The sequence below is a fragment of the Eurypyga helias genome, unplaced genomic scaffold (assembly GCF_000690775.1).
Source record: "Eurypyga helias isolate BGI_N326 unplaced genomic scaffold, ASM69077v1 scaffold13802, whole genome shotgun sequence".
In the NCBI taxonomy this organism is placed as follows: Eukaryota; Metazoa; Chordata; class Aves; order Eurypygiformes; family Eurypygidae; genus Eurypyga; species Eurypyga helias.
The window spans coordinates 28,409-55,814 of record NW_010236844.1 but is presented as its reverse complement, the minus strand read 5'-3'; the positions used below and the strand labels follow the sequence as shown (position 1 = coordinate 55,814).

The following is a 27,406-nucleotide window of genomic DNA, read 5'->3' as shown; positions in this document are numbered from 1 at the left end:
GGAAATGTGCTGGATCTTTCAAAGCAGAGCTTAAAAGCTGAGGTCCTATTTGCTCCATGCAAAATTATAAATGCTTCTTAATGCTGCCCTCTTGGGAAAAAAATTGATTCCTGGTGTTTCTGGGAAAAGAACAGTATCTAAACTGACCACATCAGATGTAGCTGCATTTTAGTCGTATTCTATGTGAAGTAGATGGTCAAAAAGGGATGCTGTATAAATGTATTAATTCATATTCTTCTCACTTTCACGCCATGCATAAAGATAACATCCATCTTGCCAGTGGTCTCTCACATGAGTTATCTCCTGTCTGGATCTGTTTCAGGCTTTACTGTTCCAAGTCCTCACGTACACACAATGTTAAGGTCTCTGAAACCAGTAGTGCTAGCTCCAAAGAGATTCAAAGATTAAATAAAGTTATTAACATATAGGGGAACCCAAGGGAAAGTAGAAAATATCCCACCTCCAAAAAAGCTCTGAGATGTTCAGCAGACAAATACAAGTTACAAGAAACAGCTCCTCAGTTATTACAGAAATACAGAGGTGACTTTCTGGACTTGTGAACCTGGGTCCACGTGCCAAAACAAGACTTTACTTCCCAGCTTCTGGAATTAGAAACTCTGTCAAGAAGAATAGGGGCCTTGAGGATCCATGCTGGTGGGCAAACAACAATGCTGAAGTTCAACATTTCTGAATAATCTCCATCAAATGGGATATGTTTGGAAAGTCACTTTACATGACACGTTTATCAAGGGAAAAACCCCAACTCTTCTCACTATTTACTTTTGCTCTTTCCTTTTAGGAGGATGTTTTCTGGGATTTGGTAAAGAACAAACAGATGAGTGCTGCAAAGGGAAATAGACTGAGAGCCTTTATGTGTACATCTCATTTTCACTTGCAGCTTTGTATACACAGCTGTGACCAGAACAGGCTTTTGCTCAATGAAGGACACGCAGTTCTGCACCCACTGCCACAGCACAAGGAAGATCATCTTTACTCGCTTTGCAGTTAGTGTTTGAAGCAACAAATCAGTGAATTATTTGGGAATTTAATGAGCTTTTCTTCTGATTTCCTTTTCATTTTGAACTGTTGTCTGTATCGCTCTGATGTCTTTCCATGAACATCGTGTAGATTTGAAACCTTTTCAGTGCTAGATTAGATTATAATTGCAATGTCTGAGTAAAAATGTTAACTATTCTAGATGTTAAAAGGAAGCAGTGAAAATTTTTTCTATTATGCCTATTAGTAAACAAAAAGAAACCTATACAACTACTAGAAGTCTCTGGTATAGCAGGAATATGTGAAGATGCAGGAGTGAAGTTTGTGGCTGCAACAATGTGCCTTCAGATGCTAAATAGGAATAGGGACAGAAGAGTTTTGACTAGATAAAACTTATGCTCTGTAAAACAAGTGAAATGTATTATTTATCTTTCCAGTATTTCAATTTTTGTAAGTGTGAATACTGCTGGCCAGCAACATAAGATTAGTATTTCGTGATAACGCTGTATCAGCAAACGGCCATGTCTGGCTCAAAAACATCCAAAAGCTATAAGGAAAACAATCATTGAATGTACGGGTAAAATTAAAGCAAGTGAAATGGCATCTAGAGTTATTAAGCAGATAGATAAAAAATATTTATGATTGTCTCAAAAAAAGTGACAATGTTCAGCTGAGTCACAGATTCGGCACAGATCAAACAGCACTACCTGCACGCAGGAAGTCTGGCATTCAGTCACAATTCCTCCCCTGCTTGGGACCACAGGAGAAGAATACAGTGGTATAATTATTCATGTTTTCGGCCCTTTGTCACAGGTTAAAAGTTGATATGTAACATTATAAATAGAGATCTGTAAACCTGTTATCAACCTGGCTATCATGGCCTGCAAGCATTAATGGGAATAGAAAGTACGGCATGAATGAACAATCTTGAGAATTGAATAGCAATAAAAAGACCAAACAGAAATGACACTATCCCGGAAAATCCAGGACAGAAATTACAAGACACTAGTACACTTGCACCTTTCTAGTAGAAAAGATACCACCACTTTCCTATGCAGAGGTTGAAAACAAAACAAGAATCCTAAAATCTAAGGCACCAGCACCCTCATTCCCCCAAGAAGGGATAAGATCCCTTGCAGAAAGAGGACGGTTATTTGTCAGGGAAAAGCCGGTGATCTGTGCTACAGAGGCAAACTAACCTCGAGAAGTGAAATATGGAAGTGGCTGGAGAAACTCTGCATGATCCTCAGGTGGAAGATGACAGTGTACCTCATAAACAAGCCTACATAGAAGGTTTTCTTTAAACACTCTTCTCTACGGAGACCTGGAGAACCTAGCGCTGGTACCTCAGGGAGAATGGAAGTGCAGGAATTAGGTTTCAGTCAGACCTACAGGAGGGTTCTAATTCGGGCAAAGGGACTTCAAAATCAGGAACTCCGCATGCAATGAGAAAAATCAGAATTATTTCAGTCTTCTGAGACTGAAGAAGAAGAATACCTACGGCTACAGAAGGAAAGCTCAGCAGTTCGGTCAGTCTGGTAACTGTGACACTGCTTTCTTCCCACTGTGCACCTGGCGATGCTAGTGTTTGGTACACAATAGAGGTTTTCCCATTTTTTAAGATGTTGAACTGCAGTGCTGAAAGTGCAGTTCTGCCTTTCTTGCTCTGAACGTTAGCTAAAGCTGAAGTAGAACCTACAAGGCAAAGCAACTTCTTTCCTCTTATTTACATAAGACACACACAATCTCATCCTCTTGTCTTAAATTATGTCCCCCAGACTTTTCACTTTCCAAGCAGAAGGGCTTGGGTCAAGAGAGACTTCTGTCACAGAATGCCAAGGGAATGCTAAGGGAATTAGCGTATCTCCGGGTCTCTGACTACAGTAGATACTCTATTGCCCATTCAGTACGGAACATCCACAGGACAGAGTCATGTGTTTAAGTCAGCCCCCACAACACTAGCTAGGTCCTTCAGTTATGGGTCCGGTCTCAAAATAATGTTGAATATTTTCCTGATTAATTTGGCCAAGTAGATTATCACTGAAAGCCTAATTGTGCGTTACTGCTAACTGAACGGATGAGAAAGAAATGAAGAGAATCCCCAGTGAAGAGATCTGAGAGCACTGCGAAGCAGACAGTCACTAGTGTTCTAAACAAAACCTCTCTGTATTAAACTGATGAATATTTAAATTTTCAAAATATAAGGACATATGTGTTTCTATTTCTAGGGTTTTCCTTGTCTGTTCCAAGGCAGATCATCCTGTGAAACTGGAGCCCAACATCAGCTGTACAGAAGGAAGGTCTTTAAGCGATAGTACATGATACCGCATTTAACAGTGTTCCTGTGCCAGTCTGCATAATGAGTGGGGGATGAAAAGCACTCGTTTTTCTTCATGTACAGCTCAGTGAGGATAGTTCCAAGCCTGCCACACAAAACTTCTTTAATAATGCAATCCAGTGCCTTTGATTTGAGGAACACGCAAAAGAATAAACAACCTATTAATCTAAATTTTCTCATTTGCCTGAAAGTACAAAGCGGCAATGAACAAACCTCTTGGCTACACTAAGTGTACTGAAATGCAAAACTGCTTCTTTTCTCACCCTACAGTTACTCGGGAAGAAGAAGGAGGGGGGTGGAGAACAGGGAAGGGAGAGAGGAGGCAAGGGAAGCAGAAACGGTTTTAATGTAAATTGCTCAGTCAAAACACAGGGTACAATGAATTAAGAAGACTTTCAAGTATTGCCACACGAAGGCACTTTAATACAAGTGGATATGCTCAGAAGATGAGTGCAAGAGATAGCATTACCTAGTAAAGAGCAAGAATCCCCAGGCTAACCAGATCCCAATTGAGCTGGTACTGTCAAGACGAAGGAACCACTGGTAGTAGCTTGATTAATGTTTTCAGTGGTTTTGCTTGTTTTGGGAAGCTTCAATACAAAATACAGGTGAACACCTTGATTAATGTTAGTCTCCTGACTGTCTGCAGTGGTGTGCTTTGCCCTGTTATTCTAATGCACTTGCAGCCAGCAGAGGTGCTTTCATTATCCATCCACTAACTTCAACATCTGAAACAGAATTATTCTAGAAGCACTGTCTGTCTGACTCAGACCGAGTCTGCTGCGCCCGAGCACTAAGAGTGTGGTTGGAGGATATGTTTAGGCATTTGGCTAAACGATTTTGGCAAACGGTCTTGGTTCCCCTACAGCCTTTTTCACAGCTTGAGAAAGGCAGAGAGATATTAAAGTTGTTTGTCAAAGCAGCTTCACTACATCTACAGTTTGGGTAAAACATGCATAGTTTCAGTCAAACTCTTCTCTGTAGGTATAACAAATTATAATGTATGTCAGAAAGTCAGGAAAAAGAAAAAAGCTACCTCATTGGCTGTAACGTAAGTGGGCTTTTAGGAAAAGTGGAAAAAAATATTCTGACAACTTTGGGATGAGCAGAACCTCCATAAACTGAGAATAAGGTAGGACCTATACACCATAGAGAATTACACTAATATCTGTGGGTTAAGCATCCATAATACTTTTTCTATCAAAAGTTCATGAAGAGGCTCAAAATACCTGCAACCAGGGTATTTTCAGTAAAACGTTATTTGAGCCAACATTCTAGTCATCTTTCTGCTTTGGCTCCCCCTCTTCAGCACACAGTTAAAGCCAGACAAGACAAATTCAGCAAGCTCTTGATAGCTTATGCTACAGTTGTAAACAAGAGATCTGAAGTTATATATAAATTGTTTTCTGAGGAAGACAAGTCTTCCTTGGGAAGAAACAGTTTCCTTGCAAACCACCTTGTAGAACAGCTGGCCGCTGGACTCCCAGTAAAGGAAAAGCCTCTTCCTATTTCTCCGATGTCTGAAAGCAGTGCATCACCTTCCTCAGAACGCAATCCACAACATGTCCCTACCTCCACAGCAAATAGGTCAGAGCAACAGGCAATATTTTACAAACGAGAGTACTTGCGATTAGAAAAGGCAAATTAATTCCATAATATTCCTTGTTCAAAAAAAAATTAAGTCAACACTAGTGAAAAAGCAGGAAATGACTCTCTTGGAGAGTAAGTTTAACTATCTCCTGCATCATGCAATTCTAAATCATTAAGGAAATACTTATGGTTATTAAAGCTAGAGAATTAAAGGGATAAATCATTCTGAATTTATCTTCTGAAGAATCTCTTAGAAGAGTGAAATCTTGAATTAAAGTTAGTGAACAAGTGCCAGGTACCTCCAATTATATCCTCTAGTAGCCACCATCTGTAGAAATTTAAGGTCATCTTAATTAAGGACAAATGAATCTTTAACCAGTTACTTCAGTACTCAGCAATGGTGTATAAGCCTCTGTTTTGTAGCATTCAAAGGCTGCATTTTAAACCCTTTTATTAAACAAGATAGGAACGTCCCTTGCCCTGGGCAAAGAAGTCATTAGATGCAGCTAGTTCCACCCTCTCTTATGCATTTGTATTTGACTTGGAAAGGTGCGTCTCCTTCAAAAGTGCCATGCCTGCCTTAAGGTTTTCCAACCAAGTCAATTTTCTTTCCTGGTAATGGGAGCACCTACTCTTTTGAAGTTAAAAAAAAAAAGAAAAGAAAAGAAAAAAAAAACCCAGGAGTTAGTCATGATTATCAGGTGGCTAAAAAGTGTAATAATTAATTTTAAAATTACCACATTAGACTTCACTGTAGAAAGCAGGTTATTAATAGCTGAAGAGTTCAAAATTCTGAAAATCCACCCACACTTGGACTGACATGCCAACATGAGGCATATTTTGCCTTTGCTGTCAGTTTCTATTGCTATTTAGAAGATTTACTATTCAACTTTATGAGCAGCAAACAGCACTAGAACAAACCACTCTAACTTGAGTAAACTGGGAGACCTGATTTTCGATCTTCACAGTTTAAAAATCTGTTTTTCCACTCAATAGAATACAACAAGGATGAGCAGGGCTTAATCCATTTATAGATAATAAACCTTTAATAAACTTTACAGCACTCCCTAAGCACTGAAATTTTCCTCTAAAGTTCCAATTTCCCATTTCAAACTGGGATTTTCCTCGATTATGTCTTCAGATGTTTTGGAAATCACGCAAAGAATATAATAAGGCTTTGTCCAAGCTGTCACCTAATTCCAGGTACAGCTTATAAAATGAACAAAGAAGAACTACCTGCTGTGGAATTCGTTCAGAACATGGAACAGGAAGGCAGCTAGTATTAATCAATTATTTCAGTTGTGCAAGATCCTGTTTATCTCAAAAAAACCCCAAGAAAAGCCGTTTGAAACCATGACTAATACAGCATTATATTTGTATGGGTAAGCATTGTAAATGTCAGAAAATTCAGGAATGTGCAAAAAACTATCTTCCTCAAGTCTTTATAAACTATGTCATAATTTCTGACATTATGCAAATACTATTCTTCAGCATTATAATGCTATAGCATTTTCCCCGGTTTCTTCATAACATCTACCATTCTTGCGTACTTCATACAAATGTACTGTCACACTGGTGCCAAACATCTTTACTGCCTGATTTTTGTATTATACTTTATTTGGATGGAATGTCACATATTTTCCTTTCCAAAAGGCGCACAGCCTACCCAAGATGAAATTCAGATAATAGGAGAGATTAAGTTCTCTGCCAAAACACTGACAATATTCTAACTACCTTTCTGATATATTTCAACTAGAAGATTCAAGTAGAACTCATCTAGTATTAGCATAGATATCTTTCATAGACTCCTAAGCTGTATAAAAATAAATAATACTATGTAAAAGAAGAGTCTGCTGACAGCAGCAAATAATAGTGAGAAGCCAGGAATTTGCAGAAAACTGGAGGGAGAAACAAAATGAAACAGGTAAAAAAAAAAAATCAGGGGACAAAAAGACCGGGATAATGATATGCATATCAGGAGAAAACTGTCATAATGATGAGCCTCTTGACATTTAGCTCCATGGGAGGAAAAATGAAGCAGTGTTCAGAAAAAGCGTGTACTGTATTTAATATAATATGTATCATCCTTCTTTTTCTGCATAATCCAAATCATTTTCCATTTCAGTGATAATTTGGGAAGATGTCAGTAGTGGAGTGGTACTTAACATATTAAAAAATTAAAAGCAGATGTTCATAATTTCTGTCAGAATTTTGAAGAGAGTTGGCTGACAAGCTCTCAACACTGCTGAGAATTGATTTTCAAAGCCTAAAACACCTGGGTAATTTTATAGGTCCAGAAAAAAAGCTGAAGTTGCATTAGCACTTAAAAATTACAAGATCGGGGCTTACTTTGACCTAAGTAGCTATCCAGCAAGCACACGCAGTATACTAATCAGTGCAAGGATGGCATCGAAATAGGGCCTTAAGTGCTGCCATCGGTTGAGATGACCTAGGCATCTGCACCGTGGCCAGCTTCATAGTACCCCCAAACAAAATATGCAAACAGGGAATATTGGACTTCATCAGTTAATTACTAACAGCTATCAACCATGAAAAAATTTTACTTGATGAGTGAAGTAATGTTTTCAACTAGGAACACAAATCTAGATGTAAAAAAGCATCAAATAATGTTGCGAGAGATGCCACACTTCATACTCAACTGTGCTGATTAAAAATCTGAATGATTCAAAACAATGACCAAACACATTAAGAGGATAACTGTCATATCTCAAAATGAGGATGAGGAATCACTACTTAGAAGGTGTATTTCTCCTGGGATCCCCAAGAATACCCCATTAGTTCTACTTTCTGAAGCAATTTTTCAGTTACTGGCCTAAACAATCCCAAGAATTAATGATAGCGTTTGTGAGCCATATAAAAACTGAGGAAACACTAAAAATTTTAAAGGAACAAGTAGTCACACAGAAAAACCTCACTGACATAGTTGGATCACACCTAACCTAGAGCATGGTCATATATGAGACCCTGTATCTAGAAACAAAGAAAGCAGAGAGCTCCACCTAGGTAAACAGTTTCTGTGAAGACAAACGGAGAGGAAGGTAACCACAAATGCTCAGGATAATATAACCAGGAAAATGACACGGTCCTCAGATAAGTAAATGCAGCAGTGTCAAGTAGAGAGGCTGCGTTACCAGCATTTGACCTATCTGAAATAGCCATGACTCTGGAATGATGGTGAGAATTTAAAAGGAGCCAGAAGGACTGCGGGAATGATTACAAGCTCACAAAGCACACCTCACAGAGAGAGGCTCAAGGTGATAATTTACTTAGCTTATCGAAAAGAAGGATAAGAAATTGACTTCAACTTATGATTCGAATATTTAAAAGAACATAACTTTCATAAACATTTAAAAAATTAGTTTTTAAGGTGAAGATAACCACGCTGTTAATGACTGCCACGAGTTGAGCTAGTAGTGGCGTGTTCAGGATTCTGACTTTACTAGCCCCTACTGATACTTTTCAGTTCAAACTCAAATAAGTCTTAGTAAGATCTGACCTCTGACAAAAGTTAGCAAATAAACAACCTTCCTTCTCTGTCAGGACAGATTCTTTCTCACCTGGCCCTTCTATTGCCACAAGCAGTCTTCACAAGCGACGGTTTTCACAGTGGCGTGGAGCAGGCACAAGGGCCACCCTCACTACATGCGTGCAGAACTACTACGCATGGGTCAGGCTTGCTGCCTGTGGGCGAAAGCCTGGGTGAGCACAGCAGGAAGGTGTTCGAGAGCAGGCTACTGCTAGCAGCCTTCCCTCCCATGAAAACTCCGTACTTCATGGGGACCGGGCTGCAGGCCAGCCTAATTGCTCTGGCAGCACCAACAGCTGACTGCTTCCTCCTGCTATTTTTCCCAGGGGCCCTTCGGCCCCTTCAGGCTCACATGACTTAATCAAACCTGAATGCCCTTCTGGAAGATATGCAAATTATTTTTCAGTCAGACAAAAGTGTTTTGGCTCAATACTGGTGTTACCAAGTGAAGTTTAATGATGTGCTATACAGGTCAGACTACATGGCCTAACAGTACTTTCTGGCTGTAAACTCGACAAGTGTATTACTTTCTAAAGGAGGTTTTAAAACAAAATATTAGTATATTCTTTGTATTACCCAATTAGACTCGGCCAAGTGTCAATACAAAGCAATATGACCCGTATTTTAGGGCCAGGTTTGTCAATACTGGGCTCTTTGCACTTACAAACTGCTAGGCGGTTTGAGTTCGGTGCTGGTGGCAGAGTACTGCACTCTGCATCCCACCTCTCCTGTGACCTCGCACTGGCACATTTCAGTGTGCTATGCTGGTAGAAAACTAACTCAAGCAGCAGAGGTACTGGAGACTTTTCTGCCAGTTTAGCGTGCCGAGACAGATCAGCATGAGATCGAACAAGTGCTGAAGCTGCCATAAGAACGATGTGAGGAGGCAGTATCTCACTAGCCAGCAATTAGATCAGGTTATGCTGACATGGAACTGCAGCTTTAATTAAGACATTAGTAAAGTCTCAGATGCATTCAATTCAGAGAAGACAACACCTTCAGTTTCTGATCTATCTTAGGCATGCAACCAGAATAGGTGTCTCTCTCTTGTCTAGCCACAAGAAACTTGTTTCTTACCACAAGAAACTATATCATTAGGATATCCTTCTCTTAAATACTCATCTAAAGTCTTTTCCGCTGCAAAGTAGGATAAACCACCTATGAATGTTTCATAGCCACATGAAGCATGGTAGTCTGGTTTTAAAGCTGTTTCAAAGCTATTTTAAAGCTGATTGTGAAGAATGATGAATTATGTTGCTTTCAAGGTAATGAAAGTACAACCTCTAAAAGAACAAGTTTCAACTTGCACTATTCCATCTTGCACTGTGCAACCCATTCACCCGGCGTGGCGGAACATTAGAGTCTTGTATATTCCCTTTACTGATATTAAAGGCAAAATGTGGGATCATAAAATGCATTACAAGCAACAGCACTTAACTGAACATTACTCTCCAACTATCCAAGACGCACGCATGTGCATCCCTGGTTCTCTTTCACCTGTTACGATCAACACAATAAACAAGGAGACTAGAGGTAACGCTAAGGTGAAGATACTATCAGTTGTTCTAGTTACAATAAGGCTTCTGCAATAATGTGGCAAGTATTTCACTGGCTGCAGGGATCACTTCTTTCTAAACAGCAATGGTATCTCTACCTTACCCAGCCACCTGCATGTCCTTGTATACATCACTAGAATTAGTACTACACAGAACTCCACATAATTTGTTGTTTATTTACAACCACTCTTCTCACATCTTCCGAGAGAGAAGTTGCTTTTCTTGCCAATGCACCCTTGGCAGACTCTGCCCTTGAAAGAGAAGATTTTGGGGAAGGACTGAAGCCAACAAGAGGGAACGCAAGGGAGGATGGTATGATATGAGAAGAATGCCTGCAATTTTACAGGGAGAAGACCCAGCTGCCGGTTATTCAGATGTTTCAACTCACAGACAGGTACCAAGCTGTTCCATTGACAAAAGTTACACACTTAGATACTCAACTGCCAGAAAATACCAGGGAACAGGTGCTCCTCTGTGCTCTTACCTGCTTACATATGCCTGTATTAAGAAAGGATCCAACATAGCATGCTTCCTCCCACCCCCTAAACCAATGAAAACATCTCTACTACACCACCTTCATCTCCACATTAGACCAGGCCCACACAGATAATGTAGTTACTGGGCAGCTTCTTCAAATGGACCTGTGACTCAGGTAAAACATGCTGACATTGGTAATTTGCTACTCAACATGCAAAAACTTAAAATCCCTCTGAATTTTGAAACTCCTTCAATAACAGTGAAGTCTTTTCCCTCCCTTTTGTTGTCTTCCAAGCTCCTATCAATCCATAGTGGTGCTTTTGGCCCTTTCCAGATCACCTGACACTACTTGGAAGCAAGGGAATTGCATGCTGTAGTTTTATCAGAATGTATCTGTTCAGTGCATCCAGAGAGTGTAATAAAGTGCATACACAATTGAGTTAAGAAGCAATTGAGCTATCCTGATCTTTACTGGGGTCGTGGTTTAACTCCAGCTAGCAAAATACCACACAGCCACTCGCTCACTTCCCTCCCCTCCTCCCTCCAGTGGAGGGGAAGAATCTGAGGAAAAAGAAATAAGGAAGCTCATAAAATTGAGATAAGAACTATTTACTAATTAAATCTAAATTAATATATACAAATACTACTACTAAGAAATTAAAATAGAAAATAAAACATACGATACAATTATGATACAGCTGCTCACCCCCCACTGACCAGTGCACAACCAGGTGCCTGAGAGCTGTCACAGCATTCACACATGGAAGTTGCACGCTAAAATGGTAAAAGAGAACAAAGGGATTTCTTGTAGAAGTAACTCCCAGACCACACTAAAAGCTGCAGAACACAGTCTCTCCTGTACATTAGCATGACTGGGGGGAAAAAAAAAAAAAAAGTTACACATGCAGAAACAAGAGAACAAACTTGGCCACAAATTTCAAAGCTGCTGAGCATTTAAGATATTAACTCCAGAGGAATCTGAGGTAGTTCAATTAAAGCTCAAACTGACTTTTGCAAAAAGTCATCCAATTGATTTCCAGCTCAACCCATTCACCCAGTTGAGCCTCACTACAAGAAAGACATTGAGGTCCTTGAGCGTGTCCAGAGAAGGGCCACAAAACTGGTGAAGGGTCAGGAGAATATGTCTTATGAGGAGCGACTGAGGGAACTGGGCTTGTTTAGCCTTGAGAAGAGGAGGCTGAGAGGAGACCTGATCACTGCCTACAACTCCCTGAAAGGAGGTTGTGCAGAAGTGGGTGTTGGTCTCTTCTCCCTAATGACAGATCATCGGACGAGGGGGAATGGACTCAAGCTGCGCCAGGGGAGGTTTAGATTGGATGTAAGGAAGAAGTTCTTCACCGAAAGGGTTATCACGCACTGGAACAGGCTGCCCAGGGAGGTGGTGGAGTCACCATCCCTGGATGTGTTTAAGAGACGGGTGGATGAGGTGCTGAGAGATATGGTTTAGTGGTGGACAGATACAGTTGGACTGGATGATCTCTAAGGGCTTTTCCAACCTAGTGATTCTATGATTCTATGATTCATCCACTGCAAGATTCGAGAAATATGAGTACACACACAATTCATCTTCTGGTGGGTTTTAGGAGAAAGAATGGAGGTGGGGAGCTGGTTCATTTTGGTAGCCCACCCAAACTCCAGCTTGTGAAGCTGGATTTCTTCCCCCTCCCCTAATTCATTAATTTTCATTTCAGCATTATGAATTAGTGAGTAACATTTACTGTCACTTATGCCCAAGCTTCCTCACTTTCTGCTACACTTATCTTTATAATGAACAAGCTAATTATATTTTAGACATCTATCAAAAGCTACTTAACATAGTCTGGTAGGCAGAGTGCAGTTGTAAACCAGAATTATTTTTAATTTATAACTATCATGGCAAGAAGAGGTAAAGCATGTTGGTTAAAATAATTGAACGATATTATTTAAATTATTCATTAGAATCACATTTATATTTTGCTGCCTGCTTTTATATTAAGCTGCGCAGGCACTGGAACTAGAGACAGGTATAAAATTTCACGCTAGTATTTTGTTGTTGTTCAAAAAAAAATTGACAAGAACCGCAAATGATCATGTTTATACTTCCAACAAGGATGAGCTGAAAAACACATAGCATTCAGTAGAACAAAAGTGTGCATATTTCATCAGGTAGCTTTCAATTTGTACACTGAAGGTGGAACACCAGTATTTATTTCCATGGTAGCAAACTTGCCCATTTGTTACCTTCACCTAATGCTGTCATAGTTCACTGCTAGGGAAAGTAAATACCTGTGAAGAAAAAACGGCAGCCTACATGCTGCTCCAGTTGCATTCAAAGTCCCACGAAGCTCTGCCCTGCACTTCCAATCACAGCAGATGGGAGCCACTCCTAGAGCCTAAATCTAAGGTATTTTCTGTGAGTTGTTTTCACTTAGAACTATTTCTCAGTGTTGTTGCTTTTACTACTTTGGTTTTGTTTCTCCTCAAAATCGTCACAGAAGGCAACTGGAATGCTAATTTTTCTTTAGGTCTCAAGGATAATAATACTGTCACATCCGAATTTATCTTAAAACCATTTCAAGTTCAAAGTTGTGGGAACAAGATTCCTGAAGACTAGAAGGCACTCCTGGATACCTCAGTAGCTTAAAAACTCAGAATAAAGAGAAAACTCTCTTGACATTTTCTTTAAATAATTTCTTCTACAGAAATACAAGCTACTTCTTCCTGGATTTATTTATTTTTGCTTCTATTTCCTCAAAAAGCTACTATATTCTGAAAACAAGATTTTAAATAACTTCTGGCTATAACTTGATGACATTCCACACAGACTAGGTTGTAAGAATATGTTGGATACCACAGTTTAATCCCTGATGATTCAGACTCCTCTACAATTAATTATTGCTACACTCTGGTTTCAATTTATCATTGCTGTGTAACTTCAGGAGTTATGTAAACTGCCTCTGCTACGTTGTCTGCAAATGTTCTTACAAGGCAAACAAATAATTTTCAAATAAGACTTAACAGTAGCAAGGAAATATCCAGTGTTTTGAGGCTGCTTAAAATATTAGATTAACTTAACACCAATTTAAGCCACTTCCTACGGCCATTCCTTAGAAGTGATTGAATACTGAGGTCTGTGCCCTGCAGAGTGGCTGTGAGTAAAAAGAAAAATTCTCTACCTATAACTACATTACAGAAAATTGCTCAAAAAAGAAAAGGCAAGTAAGATCAATTTGCTTGTGCAATGTCACTTTCATAAACTGAGTTTTTATGTTTTTAATATGTTCCATTTATATCAATCAGAAACAGAATTACACAAACATCTACAAATTAAGTATCAGATATATTTGACCAACACCTAATTTTTTACTAAACATTTAGCAAATGCTCAAATACAGAGAGAGTAAGGAATTGTCAAGGTAAGGCAAGGAATTTTAACTATCTGGTTAAAAAACAATGGTCCACCTCACCTCTGCTGAAACTATTTTAGGTCTGAAAGATGGCTGTGTGTGACAACCTTCTGCAACCAAACCACAACAAACACCACTTTCATATTTCCTCTCTTGCAGGTTTGGTTAATTTTCACATGAATAGATATAGTTCTTGCAATCCAGTTCTAACTATCATAACGTCTTTCCTTCCTTCCTCCAGAACTGATTTTAATATCATCCAAAGAACTGGTAAAAGGCAGAAAAATTCCCATAGGAAAAAACTTCTGAGTCTGAAGCAGGGAATGGGGGTGGGGGAAAGAAGAGAAGGAAGATTGATCTTAAAGGTTGTTTTGTATTAAAGTTTTTAAATTTCAAATGCTTATACTGTGTTACTCAACTTTTTTATGTATTTAAAGAAGAGTTAAATTATTTTAATGGAAAGAAGCTGCAAGGAAGTTTTCATGCATCTATCCAAAATTAACTGCTTGCCACTAACAAAAAAGTGAGAGTTCATTAAGGCCCTGATTCTGTCAAATTTGATCTATACAGATATCTAAGTAGCCTCAGTTTTACCTATCCAGCCAAAACTTCTATGTCCAAAGACCACCTAATCCAACAGGTGGAACTCCAGGTTATAAATAGGAAAATGAAGGTATATTGAGGTTAAGTGATTTGCCCAAGACCCAGATTAACAGGATTAGGATTCAGGAGTTGCCAGTTTGAATTTGCTCCAGCAGACTAAGTATAAGGAGCATGGAGAAGGAAGGAAAATGCTTACATCTTCCAACTGGCATCAACAAAAACATGCCAACACCCTATTCAATATCAGCTATTTGCCTACAGACTCACTTTACATACACCTAAAATATACCTAATCAGCAATAATATTTTGAGTACACAAGGACTAATCTAATTTATTTGAAATCAGCATAAGACCTTATAAAACAAAGCTCCAGACTCTGTGTGTGCATGTGAGGGTGTGTGGAGGGATGTTACCAAGACAGTCTCCTAACAGAGAAAGCCAAGAGAAGTAATGAACAAAGTCTTCAATAGCAGTATTACTTCTTAAAAAAACTGCTTCCCTTAGTAACCATGTTTAATTGCTGTATCTGCTAAAGCTGGCAGTGGTTACTTTCTCAGAAACAGACAAATAACATTTCACTAGATTTTTTCCCCTTAGTATTAGTTCTGCAAGATGTCTTAGCTAGGACTCAAAGGAAATACTTCAAGAGATTACAAATTTTATTTCAGCGACTATTGATTTGTTTCTTAACTCCTCTAGTCTAATAAGATTTAATACAGTATTCACTTTCCTTAGCTTTGGGGATACTTTTAGATACAAAATTGGTGGAAGATTTATAAGGGAAGAAAAGCACCATGGAATCAAACACTTTCCCAAAAGGTTTATTCATGAGAATTACAGAATAGTGAGTGCCAAGCGAAACTGAAATAACACAGCACTGTTAGAAAGATACATTTTGCCAAGGTTTAACATAGTCCTCTGGAAAACAACACATGATCGAAATGCAGAGTGGAAGGGTAATTTTGATGCTGCTTAACTTCAGGGACCAAGTTTAGGTTCTGAATGAAAAGGCTGCTCTACCTAAACTCCTAATATAATCAGTACAGAGAAAGATTACCAGACACTGATTAATGGCCAGGATCCCACCTGTACCATTCAAAACTGCCCTATGGATCAGGCATTCTCTGTTGACTATCAAAGAAACCTATGAAAACTGGATTTCCAGTTTGGGCATCAAACTTGTGAATAGGACAAGACATGATGGACACAAGCTGCAATAAGGGATAAGCTCCAGCAGGTATCCTTCAGCTTTGGCTTTAGCTACACCAGTGCACATACTCAACTTTCTTGTGCAGCAGCTTCTTCAGAGCAAATGCCAAAATCCCACTTAGCTGGGTTTGAGATCCAAAGTCCAGCTTTTAAGCCTGTATTTCCAGATAAATAGCAAGACGTAACATCGCCAGATCAGGTTCTAGGCTTCTGCATTTCATTACTTAAATAAAAGAAGCCAGAAGATGGCCTTTCACAGAACAAAAATACCTTTCACTAAACACAATGTGCAACTTGCCTAGCAGTCTGGACCTAAGAGGAAAGAACAGTATGCTACTTTGTAAGATGGTCCCTTGAAGAACAACATGCGTGAACAAGCCTCTACTAGTTAGTACTTTGAAGCTATGGAAAAAAAAAAAAAAAAAGACTGCAACTTCTATATAAAAGGGAAATACTCTGAATTTACAATGAGGGAAGATGAATAAAGAAGACACTCCAGCATATAAAGTAGTTTCTATTTTGAGCTCCTTCAAAAGGGAAAATCTCTTGCCAATTTTACGTTAGAAGCTAGCAACTTCTATACATGGAGATTGGCTTTCTAAGTGATACAGTTACCAGCTAAGTACCAGAACGCTCAGGAGCCCAGGTTCTTTCAGAGAAGGCATACGCTACTAATGCACACACAAGGATTTAACTTCCCCTCACAAAGAGGCGAGGATTGTGGTGAAAGTGGTACCGAGCACGTGGTTCTACAATAGACATGATGAAGGTGATGAAATATGTTAACTAATCTGACTTCTATCTTCCTCTAAAGACTTTGTCTGGAAAAGCAAGTAATGAAGGGGGTTATAACATCAAACTTCAAAGAACTAAAAATATATCCTACATCATCCCATGTAGGTCATGCACGGTCACCTACTATTCTGAGTAAGGCAATGATTACCCTCAAAACTTTCCAAAAGAAAAAAAGACAACAATTGTTCTTCCAAACAATTCATCTAAACGATATTGCTTTATACTAAGATATGTGTTTTCCTACTTGGGAAAAGAAACCCCTATCTTTATATGCTAAAAGTGCATTTTTCTTAAAGTTGAATCAATAATACCAAAAGGCCAGATCTTGATGTTACCTCTGACTAAGTGAACTTCACCTACTCACTTCATTTCCCTGTCTTACTTTTTGCAACTGTCAAGTGAAAGTATTTTTGGAAAGCTTCATTCTTTAATATCTGTAAAATACCTGGAGATCCTCAGACAGCAGAAAAGTGTCATCATTAATCACCACTGTGAAACAAAAACATCACATCTGAGGTTCTGCCCATTGCAAAAGGCATGAAACACTTTCCAATTGAGTAGACAGAAAAACTAAAATTCTTTCAAGACTAAGCTTCAATATAAACTGTTCAGTATCCTAATCATGCTGACCAGTACCTGCTTTGCATTAGAACTTTGCATGGCACAGCAACCCCTCAGCCACTGCTGGTAGAAATGAAGACATATCTATTAGCAGCATGGACAATAGGGAAGAGAAAGAGGAAATAGAGAAAAAGCTTTGTTTCTGACATAAGAGTGATGCAGATTAGCTTCCCACCAAAAGGACTTAGAGCTTGATTTCCTTTCAGGTATGGTATAAATTATTCTGGGAATTATATAAGGGAAATTTGACTGGAAGGTAGATTAGAAGTTTGAATATGCAATAACTTAACTCCAGCAGACAGAGTAGGGAGAAAAGCAGTAATAGATAACCAGATAGCAGGGGTAGAAGGAAACAAATACTTGGCAGATAAACTGAGAAGGAGGATAGCATAATGATGCAAAATAATAATTAAAAAAAAAAAAAAAAGAGCAGGTAAAGACCTAACTAGAGGAGGAGCAGAGTATAATGCAGAATGAAAGTTTGTCCTACAGTGCAAAGGAACAGAAGAGAAAGGGCTGAAATTCCATTCAGGACAATATTGCTTTTCCTGATGCCTCTCCTCCCTCTGTGAAAATGAACACTAGTAACACTTTGGAACCTGACATACTTGTACATTTCTTTTCTAATGTTCTGTTTCCTTTTGGTTTATTATGTCCCTCGTGTAACCTCCATCCCCCCTTGGTACTATTGCTTCTTCTCTTAAGCAACACCAGGATATTTTCTCTCTTACATATAATACACAATTCTACTGAGTAATCTATACCAGTTTATTAAATCAGTGGATGTAAATTTTGACTGCTTCTAGAACAAGACTTTAATTCAGGAAAACCTCAGGACAAGTTATGACAAGTATCTCTGTAAGCACTAGAACTAGCAAAGCTTTTATCCTACAAATTTGTAGGTTTTAGCTAACTGACACTGAAGTCTAGAAAAGCATGAACTTCTATGGAAGCTTTTCCTGCACCTGAAGCATTTTTAAGGTCTTTGTCTTTATACCTGAAAAACTATTTCATTAAGCTTTCTGGAATTTATCTACCTGGCAAAAAGCAGGACCACAGCTCTGCATTTCAGGAGAGCTGACTTCAGTCACTTCAGAGATCTGCTGGGAAGAATCCCATGGGATATGGCTCTAGAGAGACAAAGGGGTCTATAGGAACTCAGTGATATTCAAGTGTTTCCTCCTCCAGCTCAAGAAAGGTCCGTTGTGCCAACGAAGGTGATGAGATTCAGGCTTAATAAGAGCATGGAATGCAAATCACTCTCAGATCAGCTTATGAAGGAAAGTATCAGAATGTACATTATCAGAATCGCGCCCCTCTGACAAATTCAAAATGGATCAAGCTTAATTTATAAATATCAGTGACTACGTTTCATAACTCATGTGGAGATTACAGGTTTTCAATAGTACTACCACCTTATCCCCATTTCACAAAGTAGCAGTAGCATATCAAAGTCCTAATCATGCATGCAGATCACTTCTACTGATATGCATCTAGGATTCTTGAAAGGTGCATAACAGAGCATAAACCAACAATCTTTTTAATCATACACAACACCTTTATTCATGACCACACTTTTTTAAACCAGACTTACAGATGTTTATTGAGGTAAGGTGACTTTAAAGTGATGCAAGAACTTCACATAAACACAGCTGTACTCTTTAGCTAAACTGATTCAACAGCGCAGGTTTAGTCAAACGGGGAAATACTGAATGGCACCAAGGCCTCAAAACAAAGTGCAGAGTAGGGTCTTCCTGAGAGATTAAGAGTTTGTAGGCACCAATTATCTTGCCTGACAGGAAAAGGCTGGCTGGAAGAGTGCAGCAACATAGTTACAGAAAGTCAGCTCATGTCAGTCCTTCTAACACCACAGGGCAAAATCAGTTCCTCAAAAGAAGCAAACAATACTCGCAGGCTTATTTTACCAGAATAACTGAATTTAAAAGTTTTTGTGAGCATTACTAATAGACAGAGTGGAAGAGCAGATGGTGAGAGATTGCAGTTGTCCATATTCACAATCAACAAACAAGCAAAAAACTTCTAGACATAGGTCAGGCCTACTTGAGCCAACAGGAAACAAAGACTCCTGTTGGGAGTCAGGAGCACATTATGTAAATCAGTCGGGTTAACTCTGGAAATCTAGGAAGTGAATTTGCAGTGATGGAAACTACGAATAACAAGACCACCAGAGAGAAAAGCTATAAGCAGCAGCTGGGATGATAAAAACACAAAGATGACTCGTTTTGAGATTTTCTGTGCAGCTGGACAACAGTACTCAAAAAGAAAAAGATACTAAAAGAAGTAGATCTCTCTTCACTTATAATTTCCTAGGATCTAAGCTACATTGAAGAATTAATTGCATGTGTGTAAAGGAGCGTCCTTAGTTTTTTGTATACACTGAACTGGAACTTCTTCCTCAGATTACGTCTACACTGTTCACAGTAACTCAACACAGAGATGTCGGAGTTTATTCCACAGCAATGAGCTACATGGACGCACCATAACAACACCCCCCATAGGTCACATGACCTGCTGAGATAGATCAGCTAGTCTCAAGCTGCTGCCAAAGAAATATAGCTCTGCAACTTCCAGGTCCCAAGCTGGTATCTTGAGATAGTTCTGAATTGTTCCATATGGAAATATCGACCCTGAGCTTTGATTGTCTATATAAACATTGCATTATACAGCACAGATGTACACTTGAAGCCAATAGCATGGGGAGAAGTATGTTTTATGGTTCACTGAGAAGGGATGAAGATAATTCCTTCCTCAGTTTAGGCACTTTCATATCTTGTGGAAGGTTAAGAGCTAATAGTGGGTGGAAAGCAGATGTGGGCTTCACAGAAGCTCCTCTTTTCTTAAAACTGCTTTGCAGAAAGTCCCAATAGAAGGAATCAGGAGAAAACAAGAGCTTCACCTCCTTTCTCTACCTCCCTCTATCCCTTTCAGCATTTCTGCTGTTGAAGAGTACACCAGAAACATCATAAAACATACTAATTAATGAAGCTAATGCTTCATAACCCTCCTACTGGATGATCACCTATGCATATGTAGTGCCCAGATCACTTGTCACAAGTGAGAGAAGAGATAGACCAAGTTCAGTTAATATAAAAAACTTGGAGCATTCGGAATCTCAGCCCAGATCACATGACATAGAACTAATTTTATTCCAGGGAACTTCCTCACAATTTGGAATACTAATTCTTCAGGCCCATATTGCAACCTGAAAAAGTCTTAATTGAAAAAATCCATTTCAGTCAGTTTGAATAAGAATGCTGTCATAGGGATGGGAAACTTGCCAAAAGACTGCAAAGCAAATGGTAATAATAATTACCAGTTGAATTTTGGATAATTGGTTAGCAGAATGCAACAATGATCACTGTACAAAGCTTATTTAAATGTTTCACTCAACTGGGACAGAGAAGCAAAGAACATACTAATTTAATTTGTCAATGACACAACCAGTGCAAAACTGTCAAAAACCCCAAAATAGCTAGAAAACATTTGAAAACAAAGAAAACAGCTTATTGGTTTTCCAAAACAGTGCATTTACAGAGATATACATCTAAAACAGGAAATTGAAAAAAACATTTGGAAATTAAGATGAGCTGGTGCATGTTCAGAAATACAGTTGAAAACAAAATGTAATATTGGGGGGACAGAAAAAACAAAACCAGATCAGATAAGGACTTCCAGCATAATACAGTTAATTCCATGATCTGCATTGACAGAACGGTGTGAACTGAATTCAGGGAGAGGCTAGCTGAAGGCTCCATCACTGACCCATGTGCTATTGCTTCTACAAATTATTACTGCAATGTATTTTAGATCTGTGTAATGCAGATATTTTAACTTACAGTGCTTGTAGATACACCTCATCATCTCTAAAATGTAATCCTTTACTTCTCTCTCCTCAGCTTCAGAAATAGTTTATCCTGATATTGCAGAGTCACCAGTGGTTCCAGGCAGAGCTATATTGATAAATCATAAATAGCAACAGCTGTAATTGTAGGGCAAGGGAACTGCGAAGTGAATAAATGCTGGAGATCAATCATCTCAGCCAATCCTATTTCACTGCAGAATAAGCTCCCGGAGAACACCGTAATAGACTCCATGTCTTCAATTATCTTTAGGACACACTATAAGACCTTACTGATTCATAAAAACTTTCTTACAATAACATGGTATAAAGATCTGATTTGGGTTTAATAACAAAAAGGCAAAGGGCAGAAGATTCTGACATTCGCTGTGATCATCACTGTATTGTTCTGTGCATCCCGCTAAACAGACTGGCCAAGCTACGAAAGGAGATAGAGTAACAGCTTCAGAAGGGAGTAATTTAATATAAAGAGTTACATGTGGAAGCATTAGAATGACACTAGCAAAGGATGGGCGTTTGGAACTTCAAGAAAGTAATCTTGTCACCAAAATGCATTAAAATAGCATCTTTCAAAAGAAGAAAAAAAAAAAAAAAAGCTGGGAGAACACTGTTCCTTGTATCTCTTCTCAATTTCCAGGTTACATGAATCACACGGATGGGGCATTCCTTTATTTTTGTAAGGAATCTAGCCTTCCTGGCAAATTCAAGAAGAGCTAGTCAGAGAGACATACCACTTCTCATTCCGTGACGGAGACTGTGTGCTCTGTTGTGGTAAGCCTTCCTTCCACAGGCTCCAAAAGCAGTTAGGCTTCCAATTTCCTAATTCAAGTGTGCAGAAGCAGAGAGGCAGCCAATACACAACGTCATGAATGTGAAAGAAGCAAGATCCAATTATAAGAAGGTTTTATTTCAGTATGAGCAGTAACAGTACTTTTATGTGAAGGGGAGGTAAGAGTCTGCATAAAGGATCCTCAACCAATGTAGTCCAATATACTTTCCGCAGCAGTTTCATACTGCAGTGTTGCGTGCATCTAAATAAAGTAACAATCACCCCTGAGTGGAAGGAAAAGATCCTGTATCTGGGCTACATCTAAGCTATCGAACAGCAGCTATTTTTACTGGAAGCAATTTTAAATTGAGAGGGGAAAAAAATAAAGAAAAAAACCCCAAAAAAATCAAAAGGAAAAAGAGAAAAGCTGTTGAAAAGCACCAAAGAAAGCTGGGGCTCTAGAAAAAAGTGCCAATGGTCCTGACTGAGCTTTCTGTTCACTTCTCAATACATCAGGCCTGGAACAAGTTTCTCAGTGCAAAATTTCTCTAATTGGCTGGAAAGCATTTAAGGAAAAAATCTTTTTAATTAAAAACAGAGAACCAACAAGACATGAAAGCCATGGGGGTTGGGAGAGGCATATGTTGACCTTCTGAAGCTTCACAGCAGAACTCTGCAGGGGCTGTTTAAACTGAGAAAGCACAGTTTTAATTAAAGAGTCCTGAGGAACAGACAATTCAAAAGAGCAGGTCAGCTAGATTCCAAGAGGTCAATTTCAGCATAAGCAGAGGGAAAACAAGACTTCTGGTCATTTTGCCTTCCTCTGGGAGAAATCTGCGGCTAAGGGAGCATTATGCTCTGTGCTTCTCAACACACAAGCTAGCTGTCCTCTAACCACCTCGATGGCTGCTGCGTATCATTGGTCAGTGTTTAAGGGAGGGAAGAAATTTTGTGAAGTCCACTCCGGTTTCATGCCACTGGATTGCATTCTAAATTAAAACTAGGTTTTTTTTTTTTCCCCCCAATGCATAGAATCCCAGATATGCTTATGCATACTTGAAAATAGAACTCTACCTTGCTAAGCTTCTAAAAAACAGTGGGAAATGCTGTAAAAAGAAAGATAAAAACAAAACACAAACACATCTAGCATATCATCAAACAGACATCCTCTAAAAAACCCCAACCACTTTTTCTTTACTTTTTGAAGCGTGCTATGTTGCTATCACATGTAGTGAAGACAGTCATTTTTCCATGTTATTTGGAGACAAAAGGAAGCATAAATCTAGTCTCCAAACAAAAGAAGTTAGGGAGGGCAACGTAACTAGAACCCATCAAGTAGCAGGGCTAACACAGAAAAATGTGACATAAAAGCTGCTGCGTTTCTGCATAAAGAACTACTTTCCAGTAATTCAAAAGGATAAGGAATTAAGTAATAAAGCAGTATCTACTGTAATTTCCCAAGAGAAACAGTAATGTTAGCGCACTTCAATTCACATATACATGGTTCTGGACATACACGGGTTATTACATTTAAGTATTGCTTCTGTTCAGAGAGATTTCTGTCTTACTGGCCCTCGGAGAACTCACGGCAAGATGCATCCGCCTGGGTGAACAAGGTGCACACTCCAAGTCAAGGCATGGTTATTTCAAGACTGACAAACAAAGCAGGAAATTTCCCTCCATCAAGGAGGAGCAACTAGCAGCCAGATTTAGCAATCAGTTCACTCATTTGAGAGCTATTCTCTACTGTTCTAAAATCCCAATTAAACACTCAGATGTGGAAAGGTGGGGGTTTTCTTGGTTTGTTTGTTCGTTTGGTGTTTTGAGTTTGTATAAGCTTGCCAATTGCGTCATCTTACATCCTTCATTTTATTTTCCCTTGCTTCCTCCAGCCAGGGTGCAAGCTTTGACTCTCATTTATTTTGGTAACCTATATCTTCACAGAGCTGGCATTTATATACTTTACCAAAGATGCCCTCCACAGATGGACATAACTAAGAAAAAGGCACCACTCCCAAAACAGAAATTCAAATCTGGAATGAAGCTTAAAGTAAACGAGAGGGGAAAACAGCAGTAAACACTTTTATGGCAAAGGAATAAATAAAAACACGGACATCCTGGGAGACACAGAAATGAGTGAGTGTAATACTTTTGACAAAGGAAGATAGGAGATGCCTTCATAGTTCTTTGCAGACATAAATCAATGACAATACTGAAACACGGAGCAATCCCCACCCAGAAGCAAACCCACAAGACAAAAACTGGGCAAGAGCAGAATCTTGCTGTAGAGGCAAAGGGTGTATTTTCACCCTTTTCTGCACACAGAAATTCTATTGCAATAAAATGGGCATTTGATGAATAACTCTCCATACACCTGACACAGGCTACTAAAAGCAGAAGGATACTCATTCAGGCCTCAAAAGCAATATACCAACATTAACCTGAGCTATACTGCTTCTAATTTCAGAACCAGCAGGTCATTTGCCCCATGCTCTGTTGCATAGTATAGGATAACCATAAACAAAATTTCTTTCCAGGACTCTCTAACTTACCTGCCTCCTTGTGATGGGGTGACCCTGGCTGGAGGCCAGGTGCCCACCAAGCCACTCTGTCACTCCCCTCCTCCACTGACACGGGGGAGATAAAATACAACAAAAGCACGTGGGTCTAGATAAGGACAAGGGAGATCACTCAGCAACTACTGTCACAGGCAAAACAAACTTGACTCAGGGAAATTAATTTATCGCCATCCAAATCAGAGTAGCATCATGAGAAATAAACCCAAATCTTACACCACCTTCCCCTCGCCCATTCTTTCTTCCCAGGCTCAACCTCACTCCTGATTTCTCTACCTCCTCCTCTCCTGAGTGGCACAGGAGAGCAGGGAATGTGGGTTGTGGTCCATTCATCACATGTTGTCTCTGTCACTCTTTCTACCTCACCCTCTTGCCCTGATCAAGCATGGGGTTCCACCCATGGGAGAGAGTCCTCCATGAACTGCTCCAGTGTGGGTCCTTTCCACAGGGTGTAGTCATTCAGCAATGTGCTGCTTCAGTGTGGGCTCCTCTCTCCACAGCATCACAAGTCCTGCCAGGAGCCTGCTACAGTGTGGGCTCTCCACAGGGTCACAGCCTCCTTCAGGCAACCACTGCTGCAGTGTGGGGTCCTCCACAGGCTGCAGGTGGATCTCTGCTCCACCATGAATTTCCATGGCTGCAGGGGCACAGCCAGCCTCACCACGGTGTTCAGCATGGGCTGCAGCAGCAATCTCCACTCCAGGGCCTAGAGACCCTCCTCCCCCTCCTTCTCACTGACCTTGGTGTCTGCAGAGTTGTTTCTCTTGCACATTCTCACTCCTCTCTTCCAGCTGCTGTTACGCAGCAGTTTTTCCCGCCCATTCTTAAATATGTTATCACAGAGGCACCACCACCATGAATGATGGGCTCGGCCTTGAACAGCAGCAGGTCCATCTTGGAGCTGGCTGGCATTGCCTCTGAGACAGGGGAAGCTTCTAGCAGCTTCTCACAGAAGCCATCCCTGTAACCTCCCCCTACCAAAACCTTGCCATGCAAACCCAATACACTTCTGAACATAACATGATGTTTAAATTGTTAAAAACTTTATCATCATAAAATGAGATGCTGTAGCAACAAACTGTCTGTAGAGAGTATCATGATTCTACGCAAGCTTGTATAACTGTTTCTGATTTGGTACATACATATGGTCTTGTGCTCTAGTGCAGTGATCATAAAGAAACAACAAAACTAATTACTGCAATAATCCAATTAGAAGATGTACCATCAGCCACACTTCTAAAGAAAGCTCCAAATTGAAAATCTTACTTGCTTTTGGCATTGCTTTGCCTGACTTTTCTATTGTTAAGAGACTCATTCTATAGTTCAGATCACCAATGATCTCACTCCTGATGGCTGCTGTTTGTTGTATAACACGATTCCTTCCCACATTCATCTAGAAGCGATGTATTTTAAAGAAAGAAATCCATCTCTAGTCTGTGCCTGAGCATAGGAATGACCATATTTCACCCTCCACGTTGCACAGGTTCAGCTGCTTCTTAGTAAATGAGTTTAGTTCATAAGAGACCATAAATGTTCTGAGTACCCCTATGCACAAGCAATCCCACAGCAAGTAAAGCTGACATGAATAAAATCTGTAGTTAGACTGTAATTACTGCTAGTGAAATGGACTGAGTAGATGAAAATATTGGCAGCAAGCTCTCTGAAGTGATTCATTCCTGTCTCTAGTTAATGTAAAAAGAGGTAAACATGCCATATTTGCTCAGACTAAGTGAAACCACTGGACTTTGAAGTCAGAAAAATACATTGAACTCTCTTAAGGCCACAACTAGAGCATAGTAACATCCACCTAAGCTTGTGTTCCTATGCTCCCCCTTCCCCTTCAAAGCACCCCTTGGTGATTACATTTTCTTCCACAGCCTTTTCCATATTCACATAAAACCGCTAAAAGAGGGCACATATTATGCAGCTAAAACTTTTCTGTTCTTTCCAACAAATGCAGGTGCCCATCAGCTGGCTGAGTCAGATGCTACAGAGGTGAAGCTTGATGAAAACTTGCATTGGAAGTACAGCAGTGGGTACTTTCCATCAGATAGCTGCTTCTCATTTGTCAGCAAGGTTCACCACTGACAGGTGTAGTTGTGTTGGGTGACTTCTTCACAATCATCTCTAACTCTCCTACACAAATATGTCCTAGGAGTCTAGACTTCATCTTTCCCAACGATGACCTGACCTCAAATCAGATACATCCCCACTGCATACTGGTTAGATTAGTACCATACTATTTACCTGAAATGTTAAAAATATTATCCCTGAACTAATAAAGATTTGGAACATGAAGTACCTATCACTGTGAAGAAGGTGCTACAGACAGCATAGTCAGTCACTTCAGCAGCCAATTACAGGTTTTGTCATGTTTAACTATGGTTTCTTTCAAAGATCTAAAATGGCATATGTCAAGAAAAGTCAAGTCATTATTCATATGCTTTCAAACTCTGTTCATCACCAGCAGAAGTGTTGCAAAGCTTAGCCAGAAGGTGAGGTTTTAATCTATATTTAAGAGAAATGGTTCTAGTCTTCCCTGCAAAAAGAAGTGAGGCTTATAATAAAAAGTACCAGAATTCATATTTGTAGAGCAACTCACAGTCTATTTGCTTAAAATACTAAATTAAAAACTAAACCAAAACATAATTTTAGTTACGTGTAGTTACATGAGTTTATTTTGAACTCTAGCCAGTTCTGTAATACCTAATATACCAAGTGCAGTATAAGAATAGCTAGACAAGACAGTACAGTGCTGAATAGTTATTTTGGCATTGTAGCTTTTTCCTTGTTGGTAGGGTTGGGGAAGAGGTCACACGGTTGTCAGCAGTCCCCTTTCCACAGCCATCAGGCTCCTGCAACTTCATCTAGGAGATGTGCCAGGACTAGCTCAGGCACAGCTCAGGTGGCAGCATTTACCACCCCACAGCCCAACACCTCCTGGGGGGCTCCTAGGCAAAGCACTCAGTATCCCAGCTGCCTAATAATCTCAGCACCTACTTCCCTCATGCTCCATACTCTAACCTTCTCTGGGTCTGCTA

The 27,406-nt window shown here is 39.6% G+C and overlaps 1 protein-coding gene across 1 annotated transcript in view; it reads right to left on the bottom strand.

The window, feature by feature from the left end:
• LOC104506332 (chromosome unknown open reading frame, human C11orf49) overlaps positions 1–27,406 on the bottom strand; it is a gene marked incomplete at its 3' end in the record, with an annotated part of 70,310 nt that overhangs the window by 23,553 nt on the left and 19,351 nt on the right. The gene's annotated exons all lie outside the window — the stretch shown is intronic.